General features: G+C 43.9%; 1 protein-coding gene across 4 annotated transcripts in view; it reads left to right on the forward strand.

Annotated features, from left to right (window-relative positions):
* AGPAT4 (1-acylglycerol-3-phosphate O-acyltransferase 4) overlaps window positions 1-14,136 on the forward strand; it is a 124,982-nt gene that overhangs the window by 4,602 nt on the left and 106,244 nt on the right. The window contains exon 1 of one of the 4 annotated variants that reach the window (XM_025202005.1): window positions 9,279-9,304. The exons of the other annotated variants lie outside the window; for them this stretch is intronic. The gene's annotated coding sequence lies outside the window, so the exon portion shown is untranslated. Of the gene's footprint in view, window positions 1-9,278; window positions 9,305-14,136 lie in introns of those variants that run through there. 4 annotated transcript variants of the gene reach the window in all.

The following is a 14,136-nucleotide window of genomic DNA, read 5'->3' on the forward strand; positions in this document are numbered from 1 at the left end:
AAATCGCTAGTCAGGCAGCTCCCACTGCTCGTCCAGGAGGGCTTGGGGGCAGGGTATGTGCCCCGGATCTGTGTGGAGCAGGGTGGGCAGGGCCGGGGCTGCACTGGGAGCAGGGGCTATGCCTTTCTGCCACTTGCCCAGCCGGGGCAGGGTGGGACACTGGACAGGGCCGCTGCGCTGCCTCTGGACAAGTGGCTCACAGCAGTGGGAGCAAGCTTCCACCAAGCTGTGGCTCTATCCCTTGCCCTTCCTGCCTCAGCCCATGGGGGGGGCATGTACCCCCGGATCAGGGCGGGTGGTAGGGTGGGTTGGGTGCTGGAATGGAGGTCATGAGCCCTGCTCCCATAGGCCCTGCCGCCCACCCGGAGTGCAGCCTGGTGCAGCCCTGGCCCAATCCGAGGGCACATGCCCCTCCCCCCCAATGCCCTGCCACTGCTCGCCCAGCCGGAGCAGGGCGGGCCCAGGATGGAGCTATGGCTCATTCAGGGGAGGGCGGGGTGGCTCAATGACACAATGTGTCTGGAGGCAGCGCAGCAGCCCCATCCCGTTCTGGCTGGGCGAGCAGCAGGAAGGCATAGCACCCATGCCTGGTGCAGCCCCGCCTGCTCCACCCTGCGCAGATCTGGGGACCGCCCCGCCCCCGTGCCCTCCCAGACAAGTGGTGGGAGTTACCAGATGAGCAACTTGCCTCGGCCCCTCCCTCACCACTGGGGGACCTTGATCTGCCCTCCAACACCCCTTCCCTTCCCCCTCCCCTTCCACCACAGACTTACAAGCTGGACACAGCTGTATCCAGCTGGATAAAGTCAAAACCCACGTGGAAACAGGGTATCAGTTTATAAATGTCTTAAGTGCTGTTCATCGTAACTTGAAAAGTCATAAGTTTAGGACTGCCTGTACTCCACTGCATGCATGCAGTGTGTTCCCTACCAACCGAGGATGACTAATGTGACCTCCTACTTCCAGAGTCCTTGTTGCTTGAGGTAGAGGAGTATTCCCCGAACTTAATAGTGCTACTGATAGTTAGTCTCCAAAGTGCATCTCTACCCTGCTTTCTGGAAATACTGCTGTCTTGCTTCTCATTACCATGAGCTGTCCATCAGCTGACTATCTAAATGTATGCTGCAGCCAGAGCATTATGATAGGTCATAGCTCTGTCCTGCACCAGGCAACAATCTTGTGGGTGAAGAGGGGGGCAGATTAACTAACACCTGGAATTTCCTGAAATTGGGACGAAAGAAGCAGCTCAGTTTACTGGGGTTGTGCTGCTTGGCTGAGCCTACCACAATCACTGTCAGATGGCTCTCAGGAGCAGCAAGTTGGACACCTACATCAGCCTATCCAGAAACCCAAATGGCAACTGGTCTTGCCAACTTGGAATCTCATGTGCAGTTTGGGCCCTGCAGATCTAAGCTCTGTGGGTGTGCTTTAAGTCCAGTGGTATCGGGCATTGCGGCATCTAAAGATGCCCATAAGGGCTTTGGAAAATCCCACTTGGTGCCTAAAGTTTATTTTAGTGGTGGGGGTTGGCAAGTAAGTGTCTAATTGGCTTTTCAGAAATGCCTGTCTGATTTCCAGTGGATGCCTGAATGTCTCTAAAAAACATGATCCCTGTGAACCTAAATGGACTATGGATCAAGTTCTAGCTGGATAATTTTGCTGGAAAGCTCAAATGCCGTTGGACTGGCCTGGCTTCAGATTCTGAGAATACAAATACAAGATATTTTACATTTGGCTGCTTTGAGGAACAAAGATTTCCAGGTTTACAATTGCCTGATCCAAAGCCTGCTGAAGCCAGTGAAAGCGTCCTTGAATAAACTTCCCTCTTTCCTCTTGGATTGACTGTTTTGTTGGTTTGTTTGGGGTTTGATTTTTTTTGGGGGGGGGGAAGGAGGGGTTCTCCCCAGTAATCTTTGATAGGCAAGGATTTCTTAGGGTGATATCTTATTTGGGCGAGCTGTATAGTTGGGATAGAGTTAAACAACCTTTCAAATGCAAGACATTCTTCATTGGGTCTGACCAGAACAAGCCAGGTGTCGCATAGTTAAGGGGAGGGTCTTTTTTAATCTTTGGAATCTCTAAACTCCTTTCATAATTTGACAGGATCAGATCTTGAATTCCACCAGCTCCAGAAATATTAAGGTTTTTACTATCCAGCTTCTCAAGATAAGGGTTTTGGGTTTTTTTAGATGTAAAAATCCATTCCAAGTTCAAGATTTGGCAAAGTAGGGTGTCTTTACATGGGGGTGGGGAGGGGAGGCACTTTAATTAGTGCAGCTCAGAGCTTCCACATCATGTGTATTCAGCATCCTGCGCTTCAAAATAGTGGTGGTGGTGCTTTAACTAAAACTCATTCAATAAACTTTAGTTAAAGCACCTCCCACTGCCATTTTGAAGTGCAGGGATGCTGAATACATGTGATATTGTGATGCATAGGTTGCTGGAATATGCTAATTAGCAAGCTCCAGCAGATTCTATTTAATTAGCACAAGTCGGAGCAGATGTCCGGCCCGTGTATAGGTGCCCATAATGTCTAGATGTTCCTATCTCTGACACTTTGGAAGTGAGTATGGTAAAGAACTTGTAAACCCTGTTGGATTAAAGCCTGGTATTTAAAGGGCTGGCTCTTGTGGGTACGGCTCAATTCGATCAGTTGACCCACAGATATATTTTCTTCTAACTCTTAAAAGTTGGACTTCCTTCTGTAACTGCTCAGTGTTGCCCATCAGTAGCAGAACTTTCTTATCTTTATGCACAAAGCATTTTGAAGAACAATTTTTTTTTTTTTCTTCAGTTTGGTAAGATTTATTGTGTTTTCTTGCCTCTTTCAATAAGGAATTGGTTTAAAGCCTTTTATTGTTCCACATGTGTCTGTGATACTGTCGTAGATTGTATTTTGTGTATTCTGTTCCAAGTGAGCATACTGTAATTTTTTTATATGAAAATTATTAAAGTAGTAGCTTTTGAAGATGCTAGTTAAAGTACATCATCAGGTGAGCTGTCTTGTGATATTGAATAGTCTGTCTTAAATTATTAGTATCTAATATTTTTAATGAAAAATCTGGCTGAAAGACTACTTCATATTCTTTTGCAGTTGGTATTCAGTTAGGCGTATAGTTAGTTAATACATTGAATTTTCTCCCCTCCCTCTTTCCCATAACTTCACCATTTTTTTTTTTTCCTTTAAAGCATGGGTATCAAACTCATCTGAGCCCACAGGCCAGATGAATGAGCTGGGGCCATCCCTGTAGGCTGGATTGCATCATGCACCTCTTTCCCCTCTGTCCCCCACCTCCAATTGCCTGCTGGATTCGGTGCATGTGGTACCTGCCCCAGCTGGGTGCTGTATGCAACAGAAGTCCTGAAATGGCTGAGGCAAGCACCTTGTGTCTTGGACCAGCTGGAGTGTGTGTTGTGGGCAGCATGTATCCCAGCCGCTGCGTGTGAGGCCAGTCCAGCGTGTACGGCATGGCATGTGAGTCAACTCAGACCGAGAGATAGCGCCAGGAGCTGGATGATGGGGTTTTGTAAGCCATATCTGGACCCTGGGGCTGTATCTCTTACACCCCTGTATTTAAACTCTGCTTAAAAAAAAAAAAAAAGCAAACAACTTATTTGCCCTTGTAACTGGGAGATGGGTACTCAGCCTGAGCACTGCTACCAGAGAGTCTAGTATGTAGCACTTCTTATCAGTAGACTGCAAAGCACTTTACAAGGGAGGTTATTATCTTTACAGATAGGAAAATGAAGGCACAGAGAGGAAGTGCTTGTTTGGCTTGGAACAGCTGAACAGAACTCGTCTTCTGTAGTTAAGTGCCTTATCATTTAGGCAACCCTGCTGCTGACTCTACTAGCCAGTCTGCTTGTGGCTTAGTAGGAAACAGTTTTCTAAATGTTGCAGGCTTATAATGGGAATCAGACTTCTGAACTGGTGGTACCAACAGCGATGATGCTTTCCTAAGTCGTTGGCTTTGGACCTTTTTTTTATTGTCAGTTTGGGATACAGTCACCTGGTATCCCCAAACAAGTTGTGGGTCTTAAACCAGTATAAGTGATTAGAAACTAGTTCAAATTTGTAGCAGAAACTCAGTGCGCCCAAACTTCATTCAAAATGGCCAAAACTGGTTTAAGATAAACCTGGATAGATGTAGTATCGGACTTAACTGATTTTAAGTTCAATAAACCAATTTAACTCCTGTCCCAGATCCCTTTGTTACTTGTCCACTATGGGTGGTACTGAGAGTGACAGCAGTTCAGTGGCATAAGAATAAGCACTCTGAACATGGAGTTTGCTAAGAAATATTCAAGGACTTCTCGCTCCTAAGTGCATCTTTTCCTGTCAGTGGGAGGTCAACTATTTTTGAGTAAAAATATGTTTTAAAAAGTTTGCCGCAGTTTTTCAGGTTTTACAACCTCAAGAACTAGGTATGTAGTGGATAGAGAATTAAAAGATTCATTGGCAGCTTGCACTAGTTCTTGTTTAGGATTCTACAGCAGCTTGGTGCCATGTGATATATATATTTTTTTTTTCCTTCGGCCACAGGGTAAAACAGTAAGGCATTCAGTGTTAGATGCAATGACTTGGAAAAACAAAAATTTAGAGTAGGGGTGTGAACCAGAGTTTAATATCAGCTGCATCACTTCCTGTTTTGGACGATGACTCTTTGTAGTTCTTAAGGGAGCATCCGAGTAACCTGACACAGGGCACCCATACATGTGACAGAGCTCTGCTCCATGTGCTAATTAGCACACATTGGAGCAGACTTGATTAATCTAGTCTACTGCAAGTCTTCTGGAGCATACTAATTAGCTCACTCTGGCAGCCTCTACGTCATGTGTATTCAGTGTCCCATGCTTAAATGGCGGCAGGGGTACTTTAAAGCTTGTTGAATGAGCTTTAGTTAAAGTGTCTCTGTCATCATCTTTTTGAAACATGAGATGCTGAATACACATGATGCTGAAGGCGTCTTAATTTAGAGCCTCTCTAATTTAAAGTGCCCTTGCCCCTGCCCCCCCCCAAATATAGATACCCAAAGAGCCTAACCAGGGTTTGGGATTTTTTTTTTCTTTTTCGTTAAGCATCTAGGTCTTGTTTTGCTCTTTTGCATTGTATTTCCCTGTGCCCCTCAGTCTCCAACTTTGTGGTTTGCATTGATCATATTGTGTGCAGTGACAGCCTGAGTGAGGCTTTTGAATTTATAGAATTGCCTTGCTAATCACGGTGGATGGAACGAAAGAGGAGACAAGGAGGCAACTGCTAAGCCTCTGAAGAACAGTGTTTAAACCTTACTAAGGAAAGGGTTCAGTGTTTAGATGTCTTACAAATGCTCACAATCCATCTCTTCAAAGCAGGCCGCAGAGCACTTGATGTAATTTAGTTTATTAAAAATGAGTGGCATAAACTGGTGGAGTTCTATTCCTTTTTGAAAGGCATCTGGGTTCATGAGCCTGGACCGACCATGATCTATTAAATCAGTGGTGATTTGCACCTGTGAAATGTATGATGTTGCCTATATCCAGTAGCATTTCCTCTCCTAAACCTTGTAGTGATCTCAAAGGCTGAGCTTTGAGCTACTGCCCCTCTTCTTCCAGCCCCCCATTCCTTCCCCAATGTCCCTGCAAATTGTAGCCCCAGGACTGTTGTGCCGCTCTATCTAGTCCTGTTCTCAGAGCTTTTATCATTATGCTCTGTGGACACCACTCCTCCCCAACCCCACAAAATTTCTTTGACTAGTGAGTTAGGTTTAATTGATCCTTTTCATATCTGGCTGCTTCATTTTTAAAAGCAACTCAAAGGACAGCTCCTAGTCCTTCCCTCTCCTCTCTTGGGTGCTGTGTGGGTTTTGTTCTGCCTGCCTGGGAGCAAAAACTGTATGTGCAGCTATAGCTGCAAGATGACTGTAGAAGGAATCAGGCAGGCAACAGTCTCTGTTTTTAGCAGTGGTATAATTCACATACCAAGAGAGAGCAGTGTTCTGGGAGAAGAGGTGATGAAAGCTGATGAGTACATCTAAAAAGGAAAATGGGTTTTCTTAGTCTGTAGCAACTACAGGAAATTCCAGTGTTTGCATTTTCTTCCTTTTATGTAGCCACTCACTATTAGGCAGAGAATGTCATCTAATGGCCCAGCTCTTTAAAATTCTGCTTGATAGAACATTCACTGAAAGGAAATTGTAGAGCTTCTTAAAATTAAATAAATAAGGCCTCCTTATTGATGCTTACAAAATTCATCCTGTGGTCAAAAAAATTGGCTGTGCACCATGCTGTTGAATGCACAAAGGTCCTATTTTGAAGAAAGGGCTTAAGTATGTGCTTAAGTGGTGTCCTGTACTGCCACATCCAGCCCTTATTCTGTCTCCTCTAAGAATTTGCTAACTGACTTTAGGCCTGACTCTGTTTTGCATTGAAGTAAACAAACTTGCGAAAATGGGGCAAATGACACTTTCTCTAAGCCCTTCTGGTTATGGGGGAATATACTGAGAAACCATATTCCAGTGAGAAGCTGCAGTATGAATTTTTCCACACACAGTCCACCTTACAATAATCTTAACTCCCACCAACAGAAAAAGCAGAACATATGAACTTCCTGTGACTAACTGTAGATGGAGAAGCACCTTTTTAGAGGGAACTTCTGATCTAATACAGTACTCGGCTCTTTCAGTGATGGCTGAGAGGGATATTAAAATAACTTTAAATTTCTTGCCTTTTTGAGGAAAAACTTGGGTAATGGCAATGCATAATTAAGTCTAATCCAGTTTGTATTCTCACCCTTGGTCTCTGCCCCTAGTTCCTGTCCATATGACAGTCAACAGAATCTGTGATGCATCTGAGAGTTCTCCACTTCTGCTGAAAATCCAGCTCTTTGGGCGGTGATTCAGCAAAGCACTTAACCATGAGCCTATCTCTATGTAAAGAGAGAAACTCTGTCCTTAGCCAGCAAAGCACTTAAAGCTTCTGTATAAATTGAAGCACGTGGCTCTGCAAAATCTCGTAGCCTTGTAGCACAGTCTTAGCTATTAATTGTAAGTAAAGCAGGTACTAAATGATCGGGAAGAAACAGTATTTCAGGTTTGTAGTATCCTGTTAACTTTGTCTGAACTCTAGAAACAAAGTGCAAGCCTGTGACTGAATTCCAGCTCTTTGGGTCAATTTCTTTTGGTCTCTGTTCCTGGCTTGCTCTATGACTCGTAAGCAAGTTGCATAATATCTTCGTGCCTCTCACCTTCCCCTCTATAAAGTATAGGTAATGCTGACTTCCTTGGTCCTGTTTAGAGGATCGTTTGCTAATGTTTGTACAGGGCATGTAACTATATAAAGTGTATGGCAAGGGTGTCAGATATGCGGCCTGCAGGTTCCATATGGCTGGGCTACTGGAAGATGGTGAGATTGAGGGGTGTGCCCTCCCCCCATACCCTTACTAGACATAGCTGTTGGCAGCAGTGGGTGAGTGAGGGCTACAGTGATACAGCTCTTCTCAACCTCACTGCCCCCTCTGACCCCACAAATCTGGCCTGGGGCAAGTGTGACGCCCACAGGCTAGGGACAAATTACACACAAACTGCTATAAGCAATCAGAAACCAGCTTGGATCTGTAATGCAACAGACGTTCAATGCATACAAACCACTTTCAAAATGACTAAAACTGATGTAAAATAAACCTGGATGGATGTAGTATCAGACTTAACTGATTTAGGTTAAATCAGTTTAGTTTTATTGAACTTCTGTTTCAGATCCCCTCCAGATTCAAGCTTAACTTGCAGTCCGTCCCACATCCCAGGATGCTTTGCACCTCCCCCCACAAAAATCCCTTCCCTTCCCCCACGTACTGTAGGGTGGGTGGGCTAGCCTTGGCCCAAGCTGCCTGCTCTAGCTGAGCAGGGAGCTATGGTGTAGTGCCCTTTGGCTTTTGGCATGGGCCACTCCAGGCATGTGGATGCATTTCCCAAATCAAAAGTGAATGTGTGTTCACTTGCTTATTGGTTCAGGCTATGCTGCCTGGATTAATCTGTGAAGATCGAATTAATTTGGCCTCAGGCTTTGACTGTCTGTACTTGGCCTTAGTGTAAAGCACTGTTCCTACTGCATGGCAGCGTGTGTCTACAAGAAGTTTCCTTTCTTCTCCAGTTAGGACTTGTAGGTGTATGTGGGGACATAATTAGCATCCTCTAATGCAGGAGAAATTGGATGGATATTGTATCTTTCTTGCTTCAGAACAAGTTGAAAAGGGAAAGGAGGAGTGCAGAAGAGTAGCTGCTGTTACTACAGGCCCTTTGTCCACATGTTCGTAAGTATTTAGCTCTACATACAACGTCAGTGGGACTTGTTACCTATGTCAAGTTTTGTAGGATTGGACCTTGTTCTTGTTTTAGATGCCCTGAATTCCTCTTGGGGGCACCAGGAGGTGTAAGATTGATCTATAATATTAAACGACTTTTGGCAGTCAAATCTTAAGGTCCTCTGAGAGTGCTTTGTGTGAAGTGAGCTTCAGCCCACGTGAGCTTGTGTGTATGTGCTCTATTTTATTTTGTCTATAAAGGTGCATATCTACCCTGCATTCTGCCATAATTCAGTAATCCATCAGAACAGCGACACACAGATTTTAAAGCAGTGGGCTCTAGGTTAAGAATTACAAACCTGATCCTCTCTTTCACGTCATTCATTCGTTAGAATTTATAAGCCACCCTACCTAAAGAAGGACATATCTTGCAATGAAATACAAAACAACACACTCCTCAAAAGACACCCTAGAAGTTTTGAAATGGCACCTGCCCTGAACCACCCCACCCACCTGCCTGTCATCCAGGAGAGCACCCCCCACCCCCTCAAACCCGTCCCCTCCCCTGTTTACTTAGTTATAGGCAGGACGGCACCTTTAGAGACTCACAGGTTAAGAGAGACATGAGGTCTCTTCATGAAGTGCCTTTATAGACATCAGCCTACTTCATCAGATGCCAGGTATAGAAAACCTCTTCCTATTCCCTTGCCTCTCAGCCAGGAGAGCTCTCGCCTTGTTCCACAATGGGGCCTTGGCTCTTGCTGAAAATGAGCAAAATGTTGTGTCCTGTTCCTGTCCCCATCCCTGTCCATGCCACTCCATGGACTCATGCTGGTGGTTACTGATGTGTTGCTCTGTATTAGAGGGGGAAAGAAGGCCCCTTGTAGCTTGTTTAAAACATAAACTACTGTGTCAATAATCATATTTTGTTGTTGTGTTTGGTTTTTTTTAATAAAATATCTTCATTATTCATGCCATTTACTTCTTACATTTCCCGTAGCTTGGAAAATGGAAGTGGTCCAATCGGTGGTATGTATGTGTATTTATGGTTGCTTTCATTCTTTCCCATGCATATTTTTTTCCAGGCTTTGGTTCAGTTCTATAATGTTTGGGCTGTGATGCTGCTTGGATTTCCAGCCACAGTTTGCACTATATTAAGAAAAAGAGGGTTTTTTGTAATCCCCTGACTCCTAACTCTCTTTTTAAAAGTAAAACAGAAACAGAGATCCTAAACAGCTTGTTGTCTCTTCAACAAAAAGAGCTATTCCTAACTAGCTTAAATTAAGTTCAGTAGTACTAGTAACAAACTTTAGTTTAGGTTTGTTTTAGAATAGTCTTTACAAATTCTTTTAAAAATTGGAATTTTATGAGTGAAGCTTAGGTGGTGTGGTGGGGGGCTCCTTTGTTTCTGCTACACATGTACCATTATGGCTTTATCAAAATGTAATAATTGCATTATGTTTTATCAGGTAATAGTATCTGCAGAAAAGGACCTGGGGGGGGGGGGGGGGGGAGGGGTCTCTGCAGAAAAGGAGCTGGGGTGGTAACAGTGGACAATAAACTGAATGAGTCAACAATGTGCCCTTCTTGCCAAGAAGGCTAAAAGCATACCGGGCTACATTCAGGGGGGATAAAAAATAAAAAAAATCGATCAAGAAATATGATTCAATAAAAAAAAAGTCTGATTTAAAATGTTTTATTTATTTAAATAATTGATTTTTTTAAGATGCTTTTTAAAAAATAAATCTATATGAAGATGGTTTTAATTTTAAGATATGTCCAAGCTCAAAGATATCATTATTGAATAGGGATTATAACTTCTAATTGTACACTATTTGAGACAATATATTCATATAAAACTTTTCTAAAAAGGTTACAAATGGGTCACAACAGGCCATGGACTGTATTAGGGGTCAGATTTATGGGGTTCCCAGAGGCTCCTCTATAGATTAGTAAAGATTAAAGAAAACCACTCGACCCAGTGGGACTCAGTGCTCAGTCTAGAACAGGGGTGTCCAATCTTTTTGAATGTGGGGCTGGATCATGAACTCTTTATCACCCAGTGGGCTGGTGAGCCATATTCAAAGACCTCACAGGAAGCGGTATCACATCAAGAAGTGATGTCATGTGACCTTTGACACCAAAGAAGTTGCAGGAAGTGAAAATGAAATGTGGTTTAAAATCCAAAATAAAAACAATATAAAAGCAACAATGAAATAATACGAAACACTTGACTAAAATAAATACCTTCCGCTTCTACTCACTTTTCAATAAATGAAAGAAGCATAATGCAAGTCGACAGATCAAATGTGGAAAAGATATCAGCCAGAGTGGAAACTAATCAAAGCAACAAAATATGGGCATTTTTGAGAATAATCTTCAAGAAGATTTACTTTTATTGAATTAAAAACTTGTTAGTAACACATCTTTAACAAGTAGTAACAAGCTGAACCCCCATTCCACACAAAAAGAGAAATGGAAGCAAACACAATCCAAACACTGGACAGTATTTTTACTTGTTCCAAATTTATGTTGGGGGAGGCTCCCCAGCAGGGGGCTCAGCCACAGCTTTTCCTCCCTGGTGCAGCCTGGCCAGCCCAGCTTGTCCCCTATCAAGTGGTAGCTTCCCCACGTGCTGCTGCACTTTCCCCCTACCTGTGCCAGCTGGTCCCAAAAGGCAGGAGGCTTCACCACCGCTTCTGCTGGCCAGTGCTGACCCAGCCGGGCATCCCCAGCAGCACATGGGAAGCCAGCTTCAGCTGCATGCTGCCCTCCCCAGCCGGGCTGGCACTGGCCAGGAAAAGCAGCATGCAGCTGAAGCCGGCTTCCCACGTGCTGCTGGGATCAGGAGGAGGCTGGCCGGGTCAGCTCCAGCCAGCAGAGGTGGCAGCGGAGCCATGTGCCACTCAGGACTGACCAGTGCAGGTAGGGGGAAAGTGCAGCTGAGCCCCTGCTGCTCCAGCTGGGCTCATCCTGTCCCGAGTGGCACATGGCTATTCCTCTTCCCACACGCATCGCGTCGGCAACGTCAAGCTGACGCAGTGCATGTGGGAACCTTGTCCCTTCCCCAGCCCTTCAGCAGCCATTAGGAAGCTGCTGAGAGGCTGGGGGGGGGACCGTGGGAACGAAAGTAAACCGTGTTTACTTTCATTTCCCATCGCAGCACCGCAGGCCTCAGAAAATGCCTTGGTGGGCTGCATGGTGGCCCGTGGGCCGTATGTTGGACAAGCCTGGTCTAGAAGATCCCATTAAGCTTCTCTGTGATGCTTCATTTCTGTTCTCAAACTGTGGATTTGTCTCCAGAGAGAACATCCTTGTTAATAGCCATATATGGAGATGAGAGAGAACAGACCTGATTAACCACCCACCAGCCCTATTGTGTCTCTGCAAGTTTGTGTACCCAGAGTTAAGTCCTTACCTCTCTCTAAAAGTGCAAAGATTCAAGAAGTTAAATGAATAGAGGATTGTTGGGGGTGGAGTAAATCTGGACGAGGAGGAGTCTGGAGATAAGTGCAAGGAGGGGCAGTAGAAATAAAAGAAACATTTTGAGAAGAATATGCCAGAAGTCTTGAGGGACAAGTTTGAGTATAGCCCCTCCATTGATTTGAGATCTAGTGAGGGAATGATATGGTCAAAGGGAAAACCTATTGTGGCAGCAGGCTTGCCAGGCCGTAAAAGAGAAGAAATCAAAGATGAGAAGAAATCTTGAGGAAAGCCCCAAGCTAATAACATATGGCTGCAGCCCTCATTTGATGTCCTCCTAATTCAGGGTGGCAAAAATATCCCCCAAATATCCATCTAATGAATTGGAGATAGTTTACCTCCCAATGACTTTAGCTTTGGTAAATAAAATAACCAAATTATAATTTAGTTTTCTGATGTAGCTGCAAAATTATTTTGCAAAAATATCAAAATAAATCGCTGCTTTAAAATATATAGTGTGTGTATCTTTTTTTTAAAGATGAAACCTACAGCTATCTCAGTGGTAAGTAATATGTATTAAGGTTATATTGAAAAACAAGAAGGTATTTGTTGTAAAAAACAAAAACAAACAAAAAAACCCAGTGATTTAAATCAAGGCTTTCTGACCAGCGATTTTAAATCGTATCCACCCTGGCTGCATTAGTAGGAGCATTGCCAGCGGATCAAGGGAAGCAATTCTCTTACTGAGCATTGGTGAGGCCACATGTGGAGTACTGTGTCCAGTTTGGGGCCCCACACTATAGAAAGCATGTGGACTAATTGGAGAGTCCAGTGGAGGGCAGCAAAAATGGTTTGGGAGCTGGGGCCCATGACTTATGAGGAAAGGCTGAGGGAACTGGGTTTATTTAGTCAGAAGAGAAGACTGGGGGTGGGATTTGATAGCAGCCTTCAACTACCTGAAGTGGGGTTTGAAAGAGGATGGTTCCAAAGAGGATGGAGCTTGACCATTCTCAGTGGTTGCAAATGACAGAACAAGCGGTCTCAAGTTGTAGCAAGAGAAGCTTCGGTTGGATATTAGGAAAAACTTTATCACTAGGAGGGTGGCAAAGCACTGGAATGGGTTACCTAAAGAGGTGGTGGAGCCTTTATACTTGGAGGTTTTTAAAGCCTTGCTAGACAAAGCTTTGACTGGAATGATCCAGTTGGGGCTGGTTCTGCTTTGAGCAGGAGGCTGGACTAAATAACCTCTTGAAGTCCCTTCCAACCCTCATTTTCTATAGTTCTGTGGCTTTTTTTTTTTTTTATTCCTAACAAGTATTATTTGACATCAAGTATATGCTGAACACAAATATACCATGCTTTAGAGCTTAGTATTTTTCTTCTCTAACTATTGTAGGAGTAAAAAGAATGAAGCAGTGGACTAATGCTCCAGTTTATTTTCTTCTGAAGGCTTTTCATCAGCTACTCTTAGCAGATGACTTTTGTTAATCATGACAAATAATGAATTTCCAGATCTCCACTATACAAGACAGTGCTTTCATTTTGTTTTATGGGCTTGTTTGATCTAGACCTTCATTAATCTTTAGGAATTACATTAGATTAGAGAAACCCTGTGCCATAGAATTAAATAGGCTAGCTAGTGCAAAAGGCATCTAATCGGCTTTTAACTAGGGATCTTAGGATAAACCTAACTCTTGGGGCTTCAGTCAAGGAACAGTATGTCCTGTTGTGTCTTTCCCACTTGATTTTTTTTTAATTTTTTTTTTTAAATGTATTACCTGTTTTCTATTTGTGCTTAATCTGAAATATGGGAGTAGTACCACTGGTTTCCTGAAGAGGAAGGTCTGAATTAGGGGAGAGGGTTCTGTTGGATGTTGAGAGAGAGAAATATATCTATTAGTAGTTGGTCATATCTTAAAATTGCACTGCAAAGAAAAATGACCAGTTCTGTCTTGGGTTTCTGTGAAACAGAATTGCTTTGTGGAGTGTTGAAACGTACCATACTAGACATAGTAATGTGAAAGGTGAAACATGTAAATAATAAGTATATTTATAGCAGGTATGCATCACCAGTTAACATTTAGCATGGGGCATAGTCCAGTGGGGAAGGGAATTGGCACAGTGCCTTCAGAAACAAGGAGGCAGCAGGGTAGGCAGGCAGGAGGGAGGGGTAAGGGGAGGACTAGTACCCATAGCCTATGAGGCTAAAAGAGAAAAACAGGCAGCCTAAAGACTCGCAAGATTAGCAGTTAGCTGCTCAGTCACACCTGGATGCTCTGTAGTGAGATAACAGGGTATTTAAAGCTGTCACCAACCCCCATTGCCTGCTTCCTCCCTCCTAGCACACCAATGGCTGCAGTGGGCTGGAGACAGCCCCTTGCCTGTTGCTGCTACTGATGGCTTCATGTGGGCTGTATTGTCTGGCGGGTCTTGCTGTT

This window comes from Alligator sinensis, unplaced genomic scaffold, assembly GCF_000455745.1.
Source record: "Alligator sinensis unplaced genomic scaffold, ASM45574v1 scaffold682_1, whole genome shotgun sequence".
Classification (NCBI taxonomy): Eukaryota; Metazoa; Chordata; order Crocodylia; family Alligatoridae; genus Alligator; species Alligator sinensis.